Raw genomic sequence first — 21,894 nt, forward strand, 5'->3', positions numbered from 1 at the left:
AATGGAAGTCTTCAAACAGAGGCTGGACAGACATCTGACTGGGATGATTTAGCGAATCCTGCTTTGAGCAGGGGGTTGGACCAGATGGCCCAGGAGGTCCCTTCCAACTCTACGATTCTATGATTCTATGATTCTTGCAGTTGGTCCGTGCTATATCCACAATATGGTGGTTTAATTATTGTCATTCTGTAATAGGTTACATAGAGTGTTTGTCCTCTTTCCCGCCACCTATTATGCTTATCAAAATAATTTTATTTTCTGTCTTTAACATTGGGTACGTAAGGACATGCGGATGTATGCGGATGCATCGTTTTGACGCGCCCGCCGACCGCATGGGAACGCAACTTGTATATATATAGTACCTGTAAATAAATATTTTTAGGAAAAAAAGACCCACAGTACACATATTTGATATCGCTGCATCCAGAATGACCCAGCCTATAAAATGGTCCCATTACGTAACCCCTTCAATGAACACCGTAAAATAAAATAAAAAAAAGAGGCAAAAAAACTAGGATTTTTCATCATACAAACAAAACAAAAAGTGGAATAAAACGCGATAAAAAAGATAAATGTAAATAAAAAAGGTACAGCTGAAAACATCATATTGTCTCGCAAAAAAAGCAAGCTCCTACTCACATCTCATCTCTCCGAATGTACATTCTAAACCCTCATTTATACACTCGTGGGAAATTGAACTTAATATCACGTTTACAGAAGATCAAATATCTAAAATGCTGTCAAATGCTAGGGGTTTTTCCAGATGTGTACTTTTGCAGGAGAATTCTTATAAAATATTAACTAGGTGGCATTTAACTCCAGCTAAGTTGTTCCAGTTAGGCCTCGTGGATAATGATGATTGCTGGCGATGCCTCAATCCTAGAGGACATCATACGCATATATTCTGGGAATGTCCTAGATTGCGAATTTTTTGGGAGGGAGTTGAGTTAGTTCTCAAAAAATTAGGATTAATAAAGGTGGATCTTGGAGCCACGGAAGCTCTCCTTTCATGCCCGTCAAAAGATTTTTTACCAAAAAAACATGGGCTTCTTCCACTGATGTTGAGTGCGGCGAGACAGTTGATAGCTACCCATTGGAAGGATGTAGCTCCTCCCACGTTGGGAGAATGGTATACGAAAATAAATCAGATTTATCGTTTAGAGGAGCTGTCTAGCTGGGAAATTTATAATCATAAAGCTTTCGTGTCGACTTGGGCCCCTTGGAATAGGTACTTAGAAGACAATCCTCTTTAGGAACATTCTGGAGTTTTTTGTTTTGTTAGGCTCTACTGAATTGGGTGGCTTCTGCTTTGGGGCTCCTGGCCTTACTACCCCATATTAGATAGCTCAATTGTAATACATGGAGAAGCGTTATTTTTTGAAGTGCACCCATGCAATGATTGTGCTCATGTTGTCAACCACATGTTGTTATTGTTAATGTTGTTGATATTGTATATGAATATGTTCCCTTTTCCCCTTCCCTTTCTTTTTTCCTTTCCTCCCCTACCTATTTTTTCCTTATTTTCTCCTCCCTTCCCGCCCTAAACCAGACACTATTTAATATGTCGCCAACTGTACCTGAGAATTGGTGTTGTGTTTAATGGTGATGTTCAAAAACTTAAAAAATTCTAAAATAAAGAATTTACAAAAAAAAAAGCAAGCTCCATCAGCTTCATCAGAGGAAATATAAAAAAAGTTATAGCTCTCAGAATTAGTGTTGAGCATTCCGATACCGCAAGTATCGGGTATCGGCCGATACTTGCTGTATCGGAATTCCGATACCGACTTCCGATATTTTTTCAATATCGGAATTCGGCATCGGAATCGGAAGTTCAAAGTTGATTGACAGACTGACGTCATCATGATGCGCGGTGTGTGCGCATCATGATGCGCCGTCATTTCGGGCCTTCCGGGGGTCTCTGCCGGCCTGCCGGGGGGCTGTGCCGGCCTGCCGGGGGGCTGTGTGGACTGCCCGGGGTCTGTACCGGCCTGCCGGGGGGCTGTGCCGGCCTGCCGGGGGGCTGTGTGGACTGCCCGGGGTCTGTACCGGCCTGCCGGGGGGGCTGTGCCGGCCTGCCGGTGGTCTGTGCACCCTGTGGGGGTCTGTACCGGCCTGCCGGGGGGCTGTGCCGGCCTGCCGGTGGTCTGTGCACCCTGTGGGGGTCTGTACCGGCCTGCCGGGGGGCTGTGCCGGCCTGCCGGGGGGCTGTGCACCCTGTGGGGGTCTGTACCGGCCTGCCGGGGGGCTGTGCCGGCCTGCCGGGGGGCTGTGCTGATGTCCGGGGGTCTGTGCAAGCATCGTCCGATGGGACTACAAGTCCCATCGGGCGATGCCTGCTACCATGACAGTGATTGACACATTAGCCAATGATGGGACAGTAGTAGTCCCATCATCCGGCTAATGTGTTAAATGTTAAAAAAAAAAAAAATACTACATACATACTACATGCATGCTACATACATACTACATGCTACATACATACTACATATATACTACATACATACTACATACATGCTACATACATACTACATGCATGCTACATACATACTACATGCTACATACATACTACATGCATGCTACATACATACTACATGCTACATACATACTACATATATACTACATACATACTACATATATACTACATACATACTACATGCTACATACATACTACATACATACTACATACATACTACATGCATGCTACATACATACTACATGCATACTACATGCATGCTACATGCTACATACATACCACATACATACTACATACATACTACATACTACATATATACTACATGCATGCTACATACATACTACATGCTACATACATACCACATACATACTACATACATGCTACATACTACATACATACTACATACATACATGCATGCTACATACATACTACATGCATGCTACATACATACTACATGCTACATACATACCACATACATACTACATACATACTACATACATACTACATGCATGCTACATACATACTACATGCATGCTACATACATACTACATGCCACATACATACCACATACATACTACATACATACTACATACATACTACATGCTACATACATACCACATACATACTACATACATGCTACATACTACATACATACTACATGCATGCTACATACATACTACATGCATGCTACATACATACTACATGCCACATACATACCACATGCATACTACATACATACTACATACATACTGCATGCTACATACATACTACATGCATGCTACATACATACTACATGCTACATACATACCACATACATACTACATACATACTACATACATACTACATGCATGCTACATACATACTACATGCATGCTACATACATACTACATGCCACATACATACCACATACATACTACATACATACTACATACATACTACATGCTACATACATACCACATACATACTACATACATGCTACATACTACATACATACTACATGCATGCTACATACATACTACATGCATGCTACATACATACTACATGCCACATACATACCACATACATACTACATACATACTACATACATACTGCATGCTACATACATACTACATATATACTACATACATACTACATACATGCTACATACATACTACATACATACTACATGCTACATACATACCACATATATACTACATACATACAATACATTCATACAATACATACATAGACATACAGTACATATAACATAGAGTAACATACTTACCAATACTTGTCACATTGTTCCCCGAAGCCATTTTCTTTTCCGGAATAAATATTAACATAACAAACCACAAAAATACTCACCCACGATCCGAAGCAGTCCACGAGTGTGTCCCACGACGATCTTGGGTAGAGAACGGCAGCATCAGATGATGCTGCCGTTCTCTACGGGCTGCAGGAATCCAATGACGGAAGGTAGGTATCCTTCCGCACTGTATTCCTCCGCCACTTAAAAAAAAAAAGTCCCTAGTCTCACTTTATGCCATTGCTGCATGGGAAATTCCCATACAGCAATGGCATAAAGTGAGACTAGGGACTTTTTTTTTTTTTAAGTGGCGGAGGAATACAGTGCGGAAGGATACCTACCTTCCGTCATTGGATTCCTGCAGCCCATAGAGAACGGCAGCAACAGCTGATGCTGCAGTTCTCTACCCAAGATCGTCGTGGGACACACTCGTGGACTGCTTCGGATCGTGGGTGAGTATTTTTGTGGTTTGTTATGTTAATATTTATTCCGGAAAAGACAATGGCTTCGGGGAACAATGTGACAAGTATTGGTAAGTATGTTACTCTATGTTATATGTACTGTATGTCTATGTATGTATTGTATGAATGTATTGTATGTATGTAGTATATATGTGGTATGTATGTAGCATGTAGTATGTATGTAGTATGTATGTAGCATGCATGTAGCATGCAGTATGTATGTAGCATGCATGTAGTATATATGTAGTATGTATGTAGCATATAGTATGTAGCATGCATGTAGTATATATGTAGTATGTATGTAGCATGCATGTAGTATATATGTAGTATGTAGCATGTAGTATGTATGTAGCATGCATGTAGTATGTATGTAGCATGCATGTAGTATGTATATGGTATGTATGTAGCATGTAGTATGTATGTAGCATGCATGTAGTATATATGTGTTATGTATGTGGTATGTATGTAGCATGCATGTAGCATGCATGTAGTATGTATGTAGTATGTATGTAGTATATATGTAGTATGTATGTAGCATGTAGTATGTATGTAGCATGCATGTAGTATATATGTAGTATGTATGTAGCATGTAGTATGTATGTAGCATGCATGTAGTATATATGTAGTATGTAGCATGTAGTATGTATGTAGCATGCATGTAGTATGTATGTAGCATGCATGTAGTATGTATATGGTATGTATGTAGCATGTAGTATGTATGTAGCATGCATGTAGTATATATGTGTTATGTATGTGGTATGTATGTAGCATGCATGTAGCATGCATGTAGTATGTATGTAGTATGTATGTAGTATATATGTAGTATGTATGTAGCATGTAGTATGTATGTAGCATGCATGTAGTATATATGTAGTATGTATGTAGCATGTAGTATGTATGTAGCATGCATGTAGTATGTATGTAGCATGCATGTAGTATATATGTAGTATGTAGCATGTAGTATGTATGTAGCATGCATGTAGTATATATGTTATGTATGTAGCATGCATGTAGTATGTATGTAGTATATATGTGGTATGTATGTAGCATGCAGTATGTATGTAGCATGCATGTAGTATATATGTAGTATGTATGTTGCATGTAGTATTTATGTAGTATGAATGTAGCATGTATGTAGTATGTAGTATGAATGTAGCATGTATGTAGTATGCATGTTGTATGTATGTAGCATGTAATTTTTTTTTTTTTTTTACATTTAACACATTAGCCGGATGATGGGACTACTACTGTCCCATCATTGGCTAATGTGTCAATCACTGTCATGGTAGCAGGCATCGCCCGATGGGACTTGTAGTCCCATCGGACGATGCCTGCACAGACCCCCGGAGCCTGCACAGCCCCCCGGCAGGCCGGCACAGCCCCCCGGCAGGCCGGCACAGCCCCCCGGAGCCTGCACAGACCACCGGCAGGCCGGCACAGACCACCGGAGCCTGCACAGACCCCCTGGCAGGCCGGCACAGCCCCCCGAAAGGCCCGTACAGACCCCAGAGAGGCTGTACAAGGGCAGGAAAGGGTTTTTCTTATTCCGATACCGGAAGTCCCATAGACTTGAATGGGACTTCCGGTATCGGAATCGGCGATACCGATACTTTTTTAAAGATCGGCCGATACCATCCGATACGATACTTTGAAGTATCGGACGGTATCGCTCAACTCTACTCAGAATACAAAGATGCAAAATAATTATTTTTTCTATAAAAAAAATTTAGGTGTAAAAGCACCAAAATATAATAAAACATATAAATGTGGTATCTCTGCAATCACACTGACCCGAAAAATAAAGCTGCCTTATCAATTTTACCACAAGCGGAACTTCATAAAAAAAAATTCCTGAATTGTTGATTTTTGTACATTCTACCCCACAAAAATGGACATAGAAAGCAATCAAAAAATGGCATGTGCCTGAAAATAGTACCAATAAAAAGTCAACTCATCCCCAAAAAACAAGCCCTCACATGACTCTGTCGGCAGAAATACGAAAAACTTACATATCTCAAAATATGGTGATGCGTTTTTGCAAAATAAAGCGACTTTTAGTGTGTGACAGCAGCCAAACATAAAAAAATATACATTTGGTATCGCTGTAATCGCACCAACCCAAAGAATAAAGTTGTCTAATCACTCACACTACACGAGGAACAGCGTAAAAACTAAATAAAAACAATTCTTCACCTGCTGTTGATTTGTTCACTCTACCTCACAAAGATAGCAGTAAAGCTCAGCTCACATTTATCTTGCGTTCTTTGCTGAGTGCTTTCATTGGGGTTTCCGTGTAAGTCTCTGAAATACGTGATTCAGACGGAACCACCAACAGAAGATTCCCTATAATGAGGCAGATGGAGACACTGTGGACACCGTCTGGCATATGAACCGACGGTGTCCATAGTATTTGGCATGCATAAAAGTGCCATCGGGCACACTTTTATGCACTTCTGAAAAGGACAAAGCTGAACAGAGGCCACATGGAGTCCAGAGAATCTCTGCTGCTTCATTATAATAACAAAGCACATTCTGGGCTAAGTAAATGATATACTGTATGTCAAACTGTAAACCAAATAATGTATACAAAATAAATAATATTTATAAGGACATACATCTGCTGGAAAATAAATGGTAGACCATTCTGAAGAATTATGAATCAAAAGAGAAATCTCCAGTCATGAAAGAGCCAGGACAAAAAAAAGATCTAAATAAAGATTTAGCAAAAAAAAAAAAATGGTTAATTGGCGGCACTGTAGAAGACGGTTGCCCACACATCAAATAAAAACAATTGTTTTATATACATATAAATAGGCAATTGTATAAATAAACCTATTTTGGTTCATGCCTCATTATAATCAATGGATCCTTCAACAGTTTCATCTGAATCATGTCATTCGGAGAATTAGAAGAAAACTCTAATATCAGTGCTTGGCATAGAGCGCCAGATAAATGTGATCACAAATGTTATGTAAAATGTTCCCCAAAAAAGCTTCAACTCAATTCCTAAAAAAAGTCCAAATTCAGAATCATCATCTGTCAATGGTAATATAGGGGGCTTCCACAGTACTGGTCACACAAAGGCTAAGGAGAAGTGCTATGGCTCCTTGCCCCCTCCCAAAAAAAATCCAATGAATTCTATGCTCCCAAATCCAAATGCCCCCTCCCTTCTGAGCACAGGTGTGCCTAAACCACAATTAATGTCCACATGTTTGGCATTTTTGTAGCGATGTGAGCCGGGTTAATTTGCAGGTGAATGTCTATGGAAGCATGAGCTGGGCACAGTGTACTGGTCACTACAACGTACTGGGCACTACAATTGTAGACAAATTCCCAAAGGGGTAAAATTTCCAAAATGAGGTCACGTGATTCTGCTCTTACAGCACTTAGGGGCTCTGTATATGGAGTCTGCAAACTATTCTAGGAAAACATGCACTCCATGAGGCAAATAGCCCTTTGTCCCTCCCAAGTCTCCTTGTGTAGCTAAGCAGTACTGTACAGCTACATATGGGGCATTTCTACATTCAACAGAAATTGTGGGACGCATTTTGGTGCCATTTTTACCCATTTCTTCTAGTGAAAATATAAAATCTTAGGCTAACATGAAATTTTTGTGGTAAAAATGAAATTATTTTTTCAATTCTGTGACACACCCAAGGTGTCAATATGATCACTGCACTCTTAGATGAATTCAATGAGAAGTGTAGTTTGTAAAATGGGGTCAATCGGGGATTCTGCTATTCTAACACAACAGTGGCTCTCCCATTGGGTCATGGCACCCACAAATTCTAACAGTAAAATCTGCACTAAATTATGGAGCTCCTTTTCTGATAAGTTTTGCACTATGCCTCAAAAGTAGTTCCTGATTACATGTAGAGTATTGGAGTACTCGGAAGAAATTGCACCCCAACTGAGAAGTACATTTTTCCTATTATCCCATATAAAAATTAAAAATTTGGGGTTAAAACAAAATTTTAGAGGTAATAATGTGGTATACTGCTCCCCTAGATGAATTCATTGAGAGGTGTAGTTGGTAAAATGATGTCACATATAGGGGGTTTCTGCTGTTCTGGCACCTCAGGGGCTCTACCAATGTGACATACCACTATCAAACCATTCCAGCAAAATCTGAACTCCAATATGGTGCTTCTTTCCTTCTGAGCTTTGCACTGTGCCTCAAAAGTAGTTTTCAACCACATATGGGTATCGGTGTACTCAGGAGAAATTGCACAACAAATTGTATGGTGTAATTTCTTCTGTTACCCTTTTGAAAATAAAAAAAATTGGGGCTAAAATAACAATTTTGTGGGAAAAAATATATTTTTTATTCTTTTTTTATCTTCACAGCTCAATGTTATAAACTTCTATGAAGCATCTTGTGGTTCAAGGTGCTAACCACACATCTAGATAAGTTTCTTGAGGGGTCTTGTTTCCAAAATGGGATCACTTGTGAGGGGTTCCACTGTTTAAGTTCATCAGGGGCTCACCTGCTAATGATCCCAGCAAATTTTCTATTCAAAAAATCAAATGGCACTCTTTCCGTTTCAAGCCCTGCAGTGCACCCAAACAGTAGTTTTCCCACACATATGGGGTGTCGACATGTTCAGGAGAAATTGCACAATAAATTTTGGGGTCTGTTTTCTCTTGTTACCCTTGTGAAAATAAAATAAAATTGGATCAAAAGTAATTTTTTGTGAAAAAAAGTTAAATGTTCATTTGTTTCCTTCCACATTGCATCAGTTCCTGTGAAGCACCTGAAAGGTTAATAAACTTCTTGAATGTGTTTTTTAGCACTTTAGAAAGTAATTTCAAATGTGAGGTGGACCCTAAAAAATGGTTTTGTAAATTTTGTTGGAAAAATGAGAAATTGCTTGTCAACTTTTAACCATTCTAAGCTCCTAACGAAAAAAATTATGTTTCATAAATTGTGCTGATGTAAAGTACACATGTGGGAAACATTTATTAACTATTTTGTGTGACATAACTTTCTGGTTTAAGGGCATAAAAAGTTTGAAAATTGCAAAATGTTCTAAATTTTCACCAAATTTCAGATTTATTTTTCAAATAAGTCATATTGAACACATTTTACTACTATCATGAAGTACAATATGTCACGAAAAAACATTCTCAGAATCATGGCATCTTAATAGTGATGTATAGATTATTGATACCCACTGTATAGATGAGTTATTCTGACATCCTCCTCACTTACTTCTGAGGAACCTTTCAGGTGTCCCATTTCCTTTTAGAGACATACACATTATTACCTTTGGCATAAAATGAGGGTTCTTTTTTTATTTTAGTTAACCCTGTTTTTGGATACATGTTTTTAGATGTTTACTTAGTTCATATAGGGAGATGATCCCTATGATTTGGAAGATTCTTATACGTTTGCCTGTTTACGCTGCACTTAAAGAGTAACCACCATTTTTAATTTTTATTTCATAAATCAATAGTACAAGTGACAATAAGAAACTTTGAAAAATATCTAATCATAGAAATCTGCTTCTTTCTCTGTCATGATTGATCATAAGTCTTTAAAATTCTCAATTCATGGATAAAATCAGTATTAAGTGAAGAAGGAGATGACAGTGGCTGCTGATAAGATTCTATGTAGTTGGGAGGTGAATTATGTGTAGTAACTGCCATCTCTTATTTTCAGGAATGTAACTGAACCCAGATTGTGGAACTCATCGGAAATCAAGAAGAAAGGGGTGAGTAGGAACAAACAATCTTTGGGTGGAGTTATTGTCCGGGGCTAGATCTTGAGTTCTATAGATCTCTTTGGTCAGATCTAAAGAAATAAAACACACAACTATACTTTCAGTAAGAATATGAAATTGTTCTTAGTCCTCAAACTTCAACAGACAGAAACTTCGGGAAAGTGCATCAGCTTGTATGTTTTTAGTACCAAGGTACCATAGAAATATATTTAGAACAGAACAATACCCATGTAGCTTATCTAGGGATGAGTCTTTTAGCTTATTCTAAATAAGTCAGATTTTTGTTCTCTGTGATAAATGTAATAACTGTTCTCGGTAGATGAAAATTTTTGTTAAAAAGTGCATGGAAGAAGTTGAGTGAGAGATAGTGTACCATCCTTCTAGCTATATAAGGGTGCTCTACATCAGGCTGAAGCAACAGAGGGTCACGTGAGAAATGTTCCCTTAATTTTGTGAGAACACGGACTGCCTCAGTTTCTAATTAACCACAACTTCTGCCCCTTTCTTAAGTGGTTTTACAATCTTGGAAACATTTTAATAAATTTATGGTAGTAGTAGGCAAACCTAAGAAAATACTGCAAGGTCTTCAGAGATTTGGGCTGCCCCCACTCCCTAATAGCTTACACTTTTAAAGGGTCCATTTGGAAACCTTTAGTGGACAAGCTATACTCCAGAAAATGTACTTCTTCAACCAGGAAAACACATTTTTTGTTTAGCAAATAATAAATTGTCTGAGTCTTTGAAATGCATCAAGTAAAAAAAGGAGAGAAGCCAGCGCTGCTTGTGGTTAGAACGCAATACATAAAGTTCATATGCACATATTAATTTCTAGCTGTATTCAAAATGAGATATTTGGCAAAAAATTGATCAATCATTTAAGCCACCCCGCCGCGCCAAGGCAATCTCATGTGGGGCAGTCCTACTCTACGTTTTTTATATTCGCTGTGCCATTGCGGCCTCCTAAATGCATTAAAAGCAAGACCATATTGAATGCAATCTGTACCTGAAACATTTCTGAATCACTCCCATGGAGCCAGAAAGAGCAAGTGCAGATAAAGGCCAACCAGGTCTGGATATAGACATCTCAGGTTTAACCTCCACACCTGCCTGACCAGCAAACACAGAGGAACGTCGATACAGGTCCAGATACAGGTGCATAATTAAATAGAGCTTGGGGCAGGGTAGGGCTGCTGTGTGTGCACAGCAGCCTAGATCAATCACCGTGAACACAGAAAAAACGGCGAACATAACCCAGCGCTCACGGTAATAGTGGCGGTCAACCACAAACCAACATCAAGTAAAAAAAAGGAGAGAAGCCAGCACTGCTTGTGGTCAGAACGCAATACATAAAGTGCATATGCACATATTAATTTCTAGTTGTATTCAAAATGAGATATTTGGCAAAAAATTGATCATTCAATATGGTCTTGCTTTTAATGCATTTAGGAGGTTCAATGGCACAGCAAATATTAAAAACGTAGAGTAGGACTGCCCCACATGAGATTGCCTTGGCGTGGCGGGGTGGCTCAAATGATTGATCAATTTTTTGCCAAATATCTCATTTTGAATACAGATAGAAATTAATATGTGCATATGCACTTTATATATTGCATTCTGACCACAAGCAGCACTGGCTTCTCTCCTTTTTTTACTTGATGTTGGTTTGTGGTTGACCGCCACTATTGCCGTGCGCGCTGGGTTATGTTCGCCGTTTTTTCTGTGTTCACTGTGATTGATCTAGGCTGCTGTGCACACACAGCAGCCCTGCCCTGCCCCAAGCTCTATTTAATTAAGCACCTGTATCTGGACCGGTATCACCCTTCATCTGTGTTTGCTGGTCAGGCAGGTGTGGAGGTTAAACCTGAGATGTCTATATCCAGACCTGGTTGGCCTTTATCTGCACTTGCTCTTTCTGGCTCCATGGGAGTTATTCAGAAATGTTTCAGGTACAGATTGCATTCAATATGGTCTTGCTTTTAATGCATTTAGGAGGCCGCAATGGCACAGTGAATATAAAAAAAGTAGAGTAGGACTGCCCCACATGAGATTGCCTCGGCGCGGCGGGGCGGCTCAAATGATTGATCAATTTTTTGGCAAATATCTCATTTTGAATACAGCTAGAAATTGATATGTGCATATGCACTTTATGTATTGCGTTCTGACCACAAGCAGCGCTGGCTTCTCTCCTTTTTTTTACTTGATGTTGGTTTGTGGTTGACCGCCACTATTGCCGTGAGCGCTGGGTTATGTTCGCCGTTTTTTCTGTGTTCACTGTGATTGATCTAGGCTGCTGTGCACACACAGCAGCCCTACCCTGCCCCAAGCTCTATTTAATTATGCACCTGTATCTGGACCTGTATTGCCGTTCCTCTGTGTTTGCTGGTCAGGCAGGTGTGGAGGTTAAACCTGAGATGTCTATATCCAGACTTGGTTGGCCTTTGTCTGCACTTGCTCTTTCTGGCTCCATGGGAGTGATTCAGAAATGTTTCAGGTACAGATTACATTCAACATGGTCTTGCTTTTAATGCATTTAGGAGGCCGCAATGGCACAGCGAATATAAAAAACGTAGAGTAGGACTGCCCCACATGAGATTGCCTTGGCGCGGTGGGGTGGCTCAAATGATTGATCAATTTTTTGCCAAATATCTCATTTTGAATACAGCTTGAAATTAATATGTGCATATGCACTTTATGTATTGCGTTCTGACCACAAGCAGCGCTGGCTTCTCTCCTTTTTTTTCTTTGAAGTACAGCTTGTACATCTTGGATGTGTAATTTAAATAAGGTAAATTAAAAAAGATGACATCCAGAAAGACAACCATAATTGACCACTTAAATCTCTGAATATGTCAGTAATAAAATTTTGAAAAACAGCTGACGCATTATTTAGAACAAAAGATATCACGATATTTATAGTGACCATTAGGTGTGTTAAACGCTGTCTTCCATTCGTCTACTTCTCTTATACCGATTCAGTTATGCGCCCCTTGGAGACCAAGCTTGGTGAACCAGCGGGCTACAAATGTGTTGGCATATGCAACAGATCAGGACTTATTATAAGTGAAGGGAGGACTTTACACTAGCCTGACAGCAGATGGCGATAGTGTGAAGTTATATGTTTGCTGTATTGTGGGGAGGGAAGCTCTCTTGTTGTTGTTGGCTTTTACTTTCGCTTTTGAGTGTATTATGCCAGCAGCACAGCTGTGTGCTTTTGAATTCTTATCTCATGTTTACCCTTAAGAAGTAAATGATGGTTACTCAAGATAACTTGCTCAGTGTAGTTCTCCTCTGTACCAGTGGATTCTCAAAAGATACACTCTGCTACAAAATGCTGGTTATCCAGATCGGGAATGAGTGGCAGAGGATACTGATTCTTTAACCCCTTCACCCCCAAGGGTGGTTTGCACGTTCATGACCGGGCCAATTTTTACGATTCTGACCACTGTACCTTTATGAGGTCATAACTCTGGAACGCTTCCATGGATCCCGGTGATTCTGACATTGTTTTCTCGTGACATATTGTACTTCATGTTAGTGGTAAAATTTCATTCAAATAACTTGCGTTTATTTGTGAGAAAAACGGAAATTTGGCGAAAATTTTGAAAATTTTGCAATTTTCCAACTTTGAATTTTTATGCCCTTAAATCACAGAGATACGGCACACAAAAAACTTGATAACTAACATTTCCCACATGTTTACTTTACATCAGCACAATTTTGGAACCAAAATTTTTTTTTTGTTAGGAAGTTATAAGGGTTAAAAGTTGACCAGCGATTTCTCATTTTTACAACACCATTTTATTTTTAGGACCACATCACATTTGAAGCCACTTTGAGGGGTCTATATGATAGAAAATACCCAAAAGTGACACCATTCTAAAAACTGCACCCCTTAAAGTGCTCAAAACCACATTCAAGAAGTTTATTAACCCTTTAGGTTGCGTCACAGGAATTTTTTTGAATATTTAAAAAAAATGAACATCTAACTTTTTTTCATAAAAAAAATACTTCAGGTTCAATTTTTTTTATTTTACCAAGGGTAACAGGAGAAATTGGACTGCAAAAGTTATTGTGCAATTTGTCCTGAGTACGCAGATACCTGATATGTGGGGGGGAACCACTCTTTCGGTGCATGGCAGAGCTCAGAATGGAAGGAGCGCCGTTTGACTTTTTCAATGCAAAATTGGCTGGAATTCAGATTGGACGCCATGTCACGTTTGGAGAGTCCCTGATGTACCTAAACAGTGGAAACCCCCTACAAGTGACCCCATTTTGGAAACTAGACCCCCCAAGGAACTTATCTAGATATGTGGTGAGAACTTTGAACCCACAAGGGCTTTACAGAAGTTTATAACGTACAGCGGTACAATTAAAAAATCATATTTTTTCCACAAAAATGATCTTTTCACCCCAATTTTTATTTTCCCAAGGGTAACAGGACCCTAAAAGTTATTGTGCAATTTGTCCTGAGTACGCTGATACCCCACATGTGGGGGTAAACCACTATTTGGGCGCATGGCAGAGCTCGGAAGGGAAGCAGCGCCATTTGACGTTTTTGGCTGGAATTGAGATTGGACACCATGTCGCGTTTGGAAAACCCCTGATGTACCAAAACAGTGGAAACCCCCCACAAATGACACCATTTTGGAAACTAGACCCCCTAAGGAACTTATCTAGATGTGTGGTGAGAACTTTGAACCCCCATGGGCTTCACAGAAGTTTATAACATAAAGCCATACAATTAAAAAATCATATTTTTTCCACAAAAATGATCTTTTCACCCTCAATTCTTATTTTTCCAAGGGTAACAGGACCCTAAAAGTTATTGTGCAATTTGTCCTGAGTACGCTGATACCCCACATGTGGGGGTAAACCACTATTTGGGCGCATGGCAGAGCTCGGAAGGGAAGCAGCGTCATTTGACGTTTTTGGCTGGAATTGAGATTGGACACCATGTCGCGTTTGGAAAACTCCTGATGTACCAAAACAGTGGAAACCCCCCACAAATGACACCATTTTGGAAACTAGACCCCCTAAGGAACTTATCTAGATGTGTGGTGAGAACTTTGAACCCCCATGGGCTTCACAGAAGTTTATAACATAAAGCCATACAATTAAAAAATCATATTTTTTCCACAAAAATGATCTTTTCACCCTCAATTCTTATTTTTCCAAGGGTAACAGGACTGTAAAAGTTATTGTGCAATTTGTCCTGAGTACGCTGATACCCCACATGTGGGGGTAAACCACTATTTGAGCGCATGGCAGAGCTCGGAAGGGAAGCAGCGCCATTTGACGTTTTTGGCTGGAATTGAGATCGGACACCATGTCGTGTTTGGAAAACTCCTGATGTACCAAAACAGTGGAAACCCCCCACAAATGACACCATTTTGGAAACTAGACCCCCTAAGGAACTTATCTAGATGTGTGGTGAGCACTTTGACCCCCCCAGTGCTTCACAGAAGTTTATAATGCCCAGGCGTGAAAATAAAAAATTCGCATTTTTTCCACAAACATGATCTTTTAGTCACCATTTTTTTATTTTCCCAAGGGTACCAGGAGAAATTGGACCCCAAAAGTTGTTGTCCAAATTGTCCTGAGTATGCTGATACCCCATATGTGGGAGAAAACTACTGTATGGGCACACGTCGGGGCTCGGAAGGGAAGTAGTGACGTTTTGGAATGCAGACTTTGATGGAATGGTCTGCGGGTGTCATGTTGCCTTTGGAGAGCCCCTAATGTACCTAAACAGTGGAAACCCCCCACAAGTGACCCCATTTTGAAAACTAGACCCACTAAGGAACTTATCTAGATGTGAGGTGAGCACTTTGAACCCCCAAGAGCTTCACAGAAGTTTATAATGCCAGGGCATGAAAATAAAAAAATCGTATTTTTTCCAGAAACATGATCAATTAGTCCCCAATTTTCATTTTCCCAAGGGTAACAGGAGAAATTGGACCGCCAAAAGTTGTTGTCCAATTTGGCCTGAGTACGCTGACACCCCATATGTGGGAGAAAACTACTGTATGGACACACGTCGGGGCTCGGAAGGGAAGCAGTGACGTTTTGGAATGCAGACTTTGATGGAATGGTCTGCGGGTGTCATGTGCGTTTGGAGAGCCCCTGATGTACCTAAACTATTGAAACTCCCCACAAGTGACCCCATTTTGGACACTAGACCCCCCACGGAACTTATCTAGATGTGTGGTGAGCACTTTGAACCCCCAAGTGCTTCACAGAAGTTTATAACACTCGGACGTGAAAATAAAAAAATCATTTTTTTCCACAAAAATGATATTTTTGCCCCCAATTTTTTATTTTCCTAAGGGTAACAGGAGAAATTGGACCCCAAAAATTGTTTTGCAATTTGTCCTGAGTAGGTTGATACTCTACATGTGGGGTAAAACACTGTTTGGGCGCATGGCAGAGCTTGGAAGGGAAGGAGCACCATTTGACTTTTTTAACTCAGAATTGGCTGGAATTGAGATCAGACGCCATGTTGCATTTGGAGAGCCCCTGATGTGCCCAAACAGTGGAAACCCCCCAATTATAACTCCAACCCTAACCCCAACACACCCCTAACCCTAATCTAAGCCCTAACCCTAGCCCTAACCCTAGCCCTAACCCTAGCCCTAACCCTAACCCTAGCCCTAACCCTAGCCCTAACCCTAGCCCTAACCCTAACCCTAACGGGAAAATGGAGATAAATACTTTTTTTTAAATTTTATTATTTTTCCCTAACTAAGGGGGTGATAACGGGGGGTTTGATTTACTATTTATGGCGGTTTTTATATTTGCCAGCTGTCGCACGCTTAAAGACGCTTTTTATTGTAAAAATAGTTTTTGCATCACCACATATTGAGAGCGATAATTTTTCCGTATTTTGACGCACCGAGTCATGTGAGGTCTTATTTTTTGCGGGACGAGTTGACGTTTTTATTGGTACCATTTTCGGGCACGTGACATTTTTTGATCGCTTTTTATTCCTATTTTTGGGACACAGAATGAACAAAAACCAGCGTTTCATGAATTTCTTTTGGGGGGGTGCGTTTACACCGTTCTGCGTGCGGTAAAATTGATAAAGCGGTTTTATTCTTCGGGTCAGTACGGTTACAGCGATACCTCATTTATGTCATTTTTTTATGTTTTTGTCGGTTTTATGCAATGAAAACTATTTTATATAAAAAATAATTATTTTTGCATCGCTTTATTCTGCGAGCTATAACTTTTTTATTTTTTTGCTGATGATGCTGTGTGGCAGCTCGTTTTTTGCGGGACAAGGAGACGTTTTCAGCGGTACCATGGATATTTATATGCGTCTTTTTGATCGCGCGTTATTACACTTTTTGTTTGGTGGTATGATAATAAATCATTATTTTTTGCTTCGTTTTTTATTTTTATTTTTTAAGGGGTTCGCTAAAGAGGTTAACTAATGGGACAGTTTTATAGGGCGGGTCATTACGGACGTGGCGATACCTAATATGTGTACTTTTATTGTTTTTTTTTTTATTATTTCCAAAAAATGGATTTATTGGGGGAATATTTTTTTTTTTTCTAATTTATTTGGCGATTTTTTTTAATTATTTTAACACTTTTTTTTATTTTTTTTTTTACTTTATTAAATAGTCCCAGGTGGGACATCACTGTCCTGTGACAGATCGCTGATCTGTCACATCACAGATCACTGTGACAGATCAGCGATCTGACACAGGCACTGCAGAAGGCTTCCTCATGCCTGCGCTTTGCAGGCACTGAGGAAGCCAGCTTCCTCAGGCCCCCGAAGGCCCCCGTCGCCATCTTGGATTCGGGGGCCTGGAGGAAAGGAGCCCCCCGCAGCAGCGCTGCACATTGCGCTGCCGTGGGGGGCTCAGGGAAGCACGGAGGGAGCCCCCTCCCTGCCGATGCTTCCCTTTAACCCCCGGTACACCGCGATCATGTTTGATCGCGGTGTGCAAGGGGTTAACGTGTCGGGGGCGGTCCGTGACCGCCCCTGACACATTGTGCCGGGTGTCAGCTGTGATAATCAGCTGACACCTGGCCGCGATCAGCGGCGCTCACCACGTGGGCGCCGCTGATCGCGCTAGACGTACTATCCCGTCCATGGGCATAGGGTCCCGGGTCCCATGGACGGGATAGTACGTCTCATGTCAGGAAGGGGTTAAAGAGATTTTGTTAAGTTCCCAATAGTCAATACATGATCTGAGACCACCATGTTTTTTTTACCAACAAAAAAGAAACTTGGTCCTTTTTGCAGACTGTCTGATATCTAATATTTTATGGCCTGACATTCTATAACAGAAAGATTACATACTTCAGCGTTGGGGAGAGAGGAGTTAGGTACAAGAACAATCATAATTTCTATGTGGGAGTACATTTTTCAGATTCGGTCACAGAAAATACATCAGCAAAATTTCAAAATATTGCAGGTAAACCACTGGATATGGCTTTAGACAAATTCACAGATAAAAACATGCATTTCTGCTGACACTATGCCACACATATCAAACTCTGGCCCACGGACCAAATCATGCCCATAAAGTGAATATATTAGGCTCACAATGCAGGTCATCGCAATTTCAACTGTATCGGCATCTTGAGTGTCGATGCAATTGAAAGCAATGATGAAGGAGGGATCGTCCGCTAATGCTCCATACACCATCATTCTCCCTCTGCGTCTGACTTCTCAGTGCAACTGGTGCAATGATATCTCTACAATGTGCCCACTATGCTCAGCAGTGCAGAGGATCAGGAAATGTGCTGCAGAGACCTGAGCAGTGTGGGATTGACGATAGGTGGGTATTTAAAAAAAGAAATAATGTGGGGCCCATTCTGTATGAAGAACTATATGGGCCCATTATACTCTGTGGCGCACTATGTGTGGCCATTATACTGTATGGAAGGGAATACAAGACCCTTTTTAATATATGGAGGACTATGTGGGGTCTTTATACTGAATGGAGGACTATTTGAGGCCCATTATACTGTATGGAGGACTATGTGGGTTCTATTATGCTGTGTGGGGGATTACATTTGGAGAATCATGCTGTGATGGGATCACTATACTTTGTCGGGGTGGTTGAAGGGGAGGGGTTATCGTACCGTGCATGTGGAGGATACTGTGGAGGAATTCAGTCTGGGAGAATAGTGTGTTTGGGGGGCACTTTTGTTGGCATCATACTTTACCTGTATTATTAAAAGTTTTTTTATTCTTTGTTATTACATATTTAAATTAGGCCATGGAACCATATGCTTTTTACTGCTCTTACATAATCTATTATATTATTCCAATATTTTATTGTAAGCTCTATTAATTACACTGTACTTTGTGGGGCAACCCCTTTAATTTTGTTTCCATATGAAAATGTTTGTCCAAACTAATTTTGACCCTCTGTGTATATGAGTTTGACATTCCTGCACTAAAGGCTCCAGCGTACAATATCACCCTGCTGCCAGTTAATGATCAAGTTATGCTAAATTAACCAAGGCATGCCCAAGACCTCAACCATAGATAGGTTTTCCAAAACAAAAAATGACATAGATTTAAAATGTAGGGTACCAACAAGCAGGGAAAGCTCCTTAGTCACATACTTTACCACATCCTGGGTGAGAAGTGTTTAATCAATAGCAATGACTTTCATAGTGAAACATTTTAGCACTCGTAAACCAAGATGTTTTGCCACTTTGGCGTCAACAAAAGCCACACACATTTTTCAAGACAATATAAACTCACAGGGTGCAATAATTTAGCAGAATCATAGAGAAATACCTGCACACCTAGGTGGCTATCCTTGTACCTACCTAGGCAATAATGTTGGTTGTCTTGGGTAGGCATGCCTCTGACATCCAGACTCTCCACAGTTATCAAGATTAAGTTTTTGTCACTTTGCCCCTTGTTCTTGATGAAAGGATCTCATACTGATCTACATGGGCTCTACGATAAGGGTAAAAAGTACACAAGGTTTGGAAGAGATGCACAGTCAGCAGTGCTTTCCTGTTTGCGTTCACATAACCGCCTATTGAGATGTATTGCCAAAGACATGGTAGTGTCAAGGGAGTGCGGAGACGATAACTGAGCTAACATGTCCTTGATTTGGTCAGATAGTCAAGTACGTAACTGATGGTGAAGGGCCTGGTCTTTTCACTTTTCATGTGAGTCAGTGCCAAAAACCCAGTGCCAAAACTCAAGGCAGTAATCCTTAGTAGAGATGGAAAAACCCTATAGTTATATTGTAAATAAACACGCAGCCAGAAAAAAGTCCTTTAATTGAAAAAATGACAGACTCCTTTAGAAAAATATTTAGAATTGAGAATCCTCAGTGGTTGATACCTTTTAATGGCTAACTGAAAAGATGGTAACTAATAGGAAGCTTTCCAGACTACTCAGGTCTCTTCATGACTATGCCTGATGAAGAAACCTGAGTAGTCTCAAAAGATTGCAATTTGTTACCATCTTTTCAGTTAGCCATTAAAAGGTATCAACCACTGAGGACTCTCAATTCTAAATATTTTTCTATCTACTGGCTAACATGATACAAAGATATATATCTTTCCTGTAACAGACTCCTTTAATGATTCTAAATTAATCCATACTTGCATCATCACCGATTCCATTTAAGAAATCGTCTCCTGTAATAAAACTAAAATAAAAACCAACCATATCCCTCACTTGACCTCCGTCCGTCGTTCTGTCCCACACCGTAATCCATGTCTGGGGATAAACAGTTTTCAACCTGGATGGTGCCAAGATGCAACCGTCCAGACTGAGAACCACTGGGAGAATGAGCTGCTGCAGGCGCAGCCTGTGACTAGAAGTGACGTAATTGAGGTTACCGCCAGTCACAGAGGCTGCGTTCCCAGCTGGGCCCCTGAACTGCGGTAACCACAGTGAGATTACCACTCGCACAGTGAGAAAAAGCCTCACGGTTCCTCCACACACCATGATGTGACCGGGCAACCTTTATCCAAATTTTTGTGTCCTTCCATTTGTGTTTTCATATCCCTTACCTTCGGGGTACCTTCATATTTGCCTCTGCTTCTCCTACTTTCCAACAGGAATTATTTTTATTTGAGGGGACCAATGGTTAAGAATTTTTGCACTTTGTTTTTATGGTTAAGTCTATGGTTTATAAACTGTATTATATATACTGTTACTTTCTTTAAACAGCCAATTTCTAAGACTTTTTTCTGTGTGCAATATTTCAGCACACCCCCGTGACCATAGTGGAGGAGTTTGGCGGGTCCTTATATGGCCTTCCAGTTGTTATTTACTGTTAGCCTTTTTTTTCCTTTTTTGTTTTAAATGTGTTTTTGTCTCTCTTGTTATTTTGAATTTCAATAAATTTCATTTTTGGTTGATCCTTACCTTGTCTACACACTTCTTTTCCTCTTCTCAATTTTGTGCATTTTAAGTGTGTGGCAAGTGATCCCATGTATATATTTCAGTAGTGCCCACAATTTGTTTCTACCTACCTGATTCTGACAGCTGACAGCCAGCACTCAGTGCAGGAGCAGTGTCCACACCTCCTTTCATCACAACCCAGATCAGCACACAGCTGAGTCTACAATTAAGGATGTGTTTATGGCTGCAGCACAGTATGGCTCTGCTCTATCCTCACTTATCAGTCAGATGGGGGAGAGTAAAGAGGAACTTTCCTACATGAGACAAGGGCTATTAAAAGTAAAAGACTGTACAACAGCAGCGGAGGGGAGAATTAGTGACCTGGAGGATAAACAGCCTCAAGCTGCTTGGGACAGCCACAGACATGAGCAACAGATTCTGTCTTTGTTGTCTTAGGCCTGTTTCACACTTCCGTTTTTTCAAATCCGTCAAAATCCGTTGGTTTCCGTAAAAAAACGGATCCGCCATTTTTTGCAGGATCCGTTTTTTTTGTCCCATAGACTTCCATTAGTGGTTACCGCGGATCCGTCAAAAAAACGGATCCGTTTTTTAAA

The 21,894-nt window shown here is 40.3% G+C and overlaps 1 long non-coding RNA gene across 1 annotated transcript in view; it reads left to right on the plus strand.

The window, feature by feature from the left end:
- The window catches only part of LOC141096322 (uncharacterized), a 72,508-nt gene that overhangs the window by 23,282 nt on the left and 27,332 nt on the right, over window positions 1-21,894 (plus strand). The window contains exon 2 of the long non-coding RNA XR_012233658.1: window positions 9,882-9,933. This is a non-coding gene — a long non-coding RNA (uncharacterized lncRNA). The remainder of the gene's footprint in view (window positions 1-9,881; window positions 9,934-21,894) is intronic.

Source organism: Dendrobates tinctorius, unplaced genomic scaffold, assembly GCF_039654945.1.
Source record: "Dendrobates tinctorius isolate UK_male_01 unplaced genomic scaffold, ASM3965494v1 ptg000073l, whole genome shotgun sequence".
Lineage (NCBI taxonomy): Eukaryota > Metazoa > Chordata > Amphibia > Anura > Dendrobatidae > Dendrobates > Dendrobates tinctorius.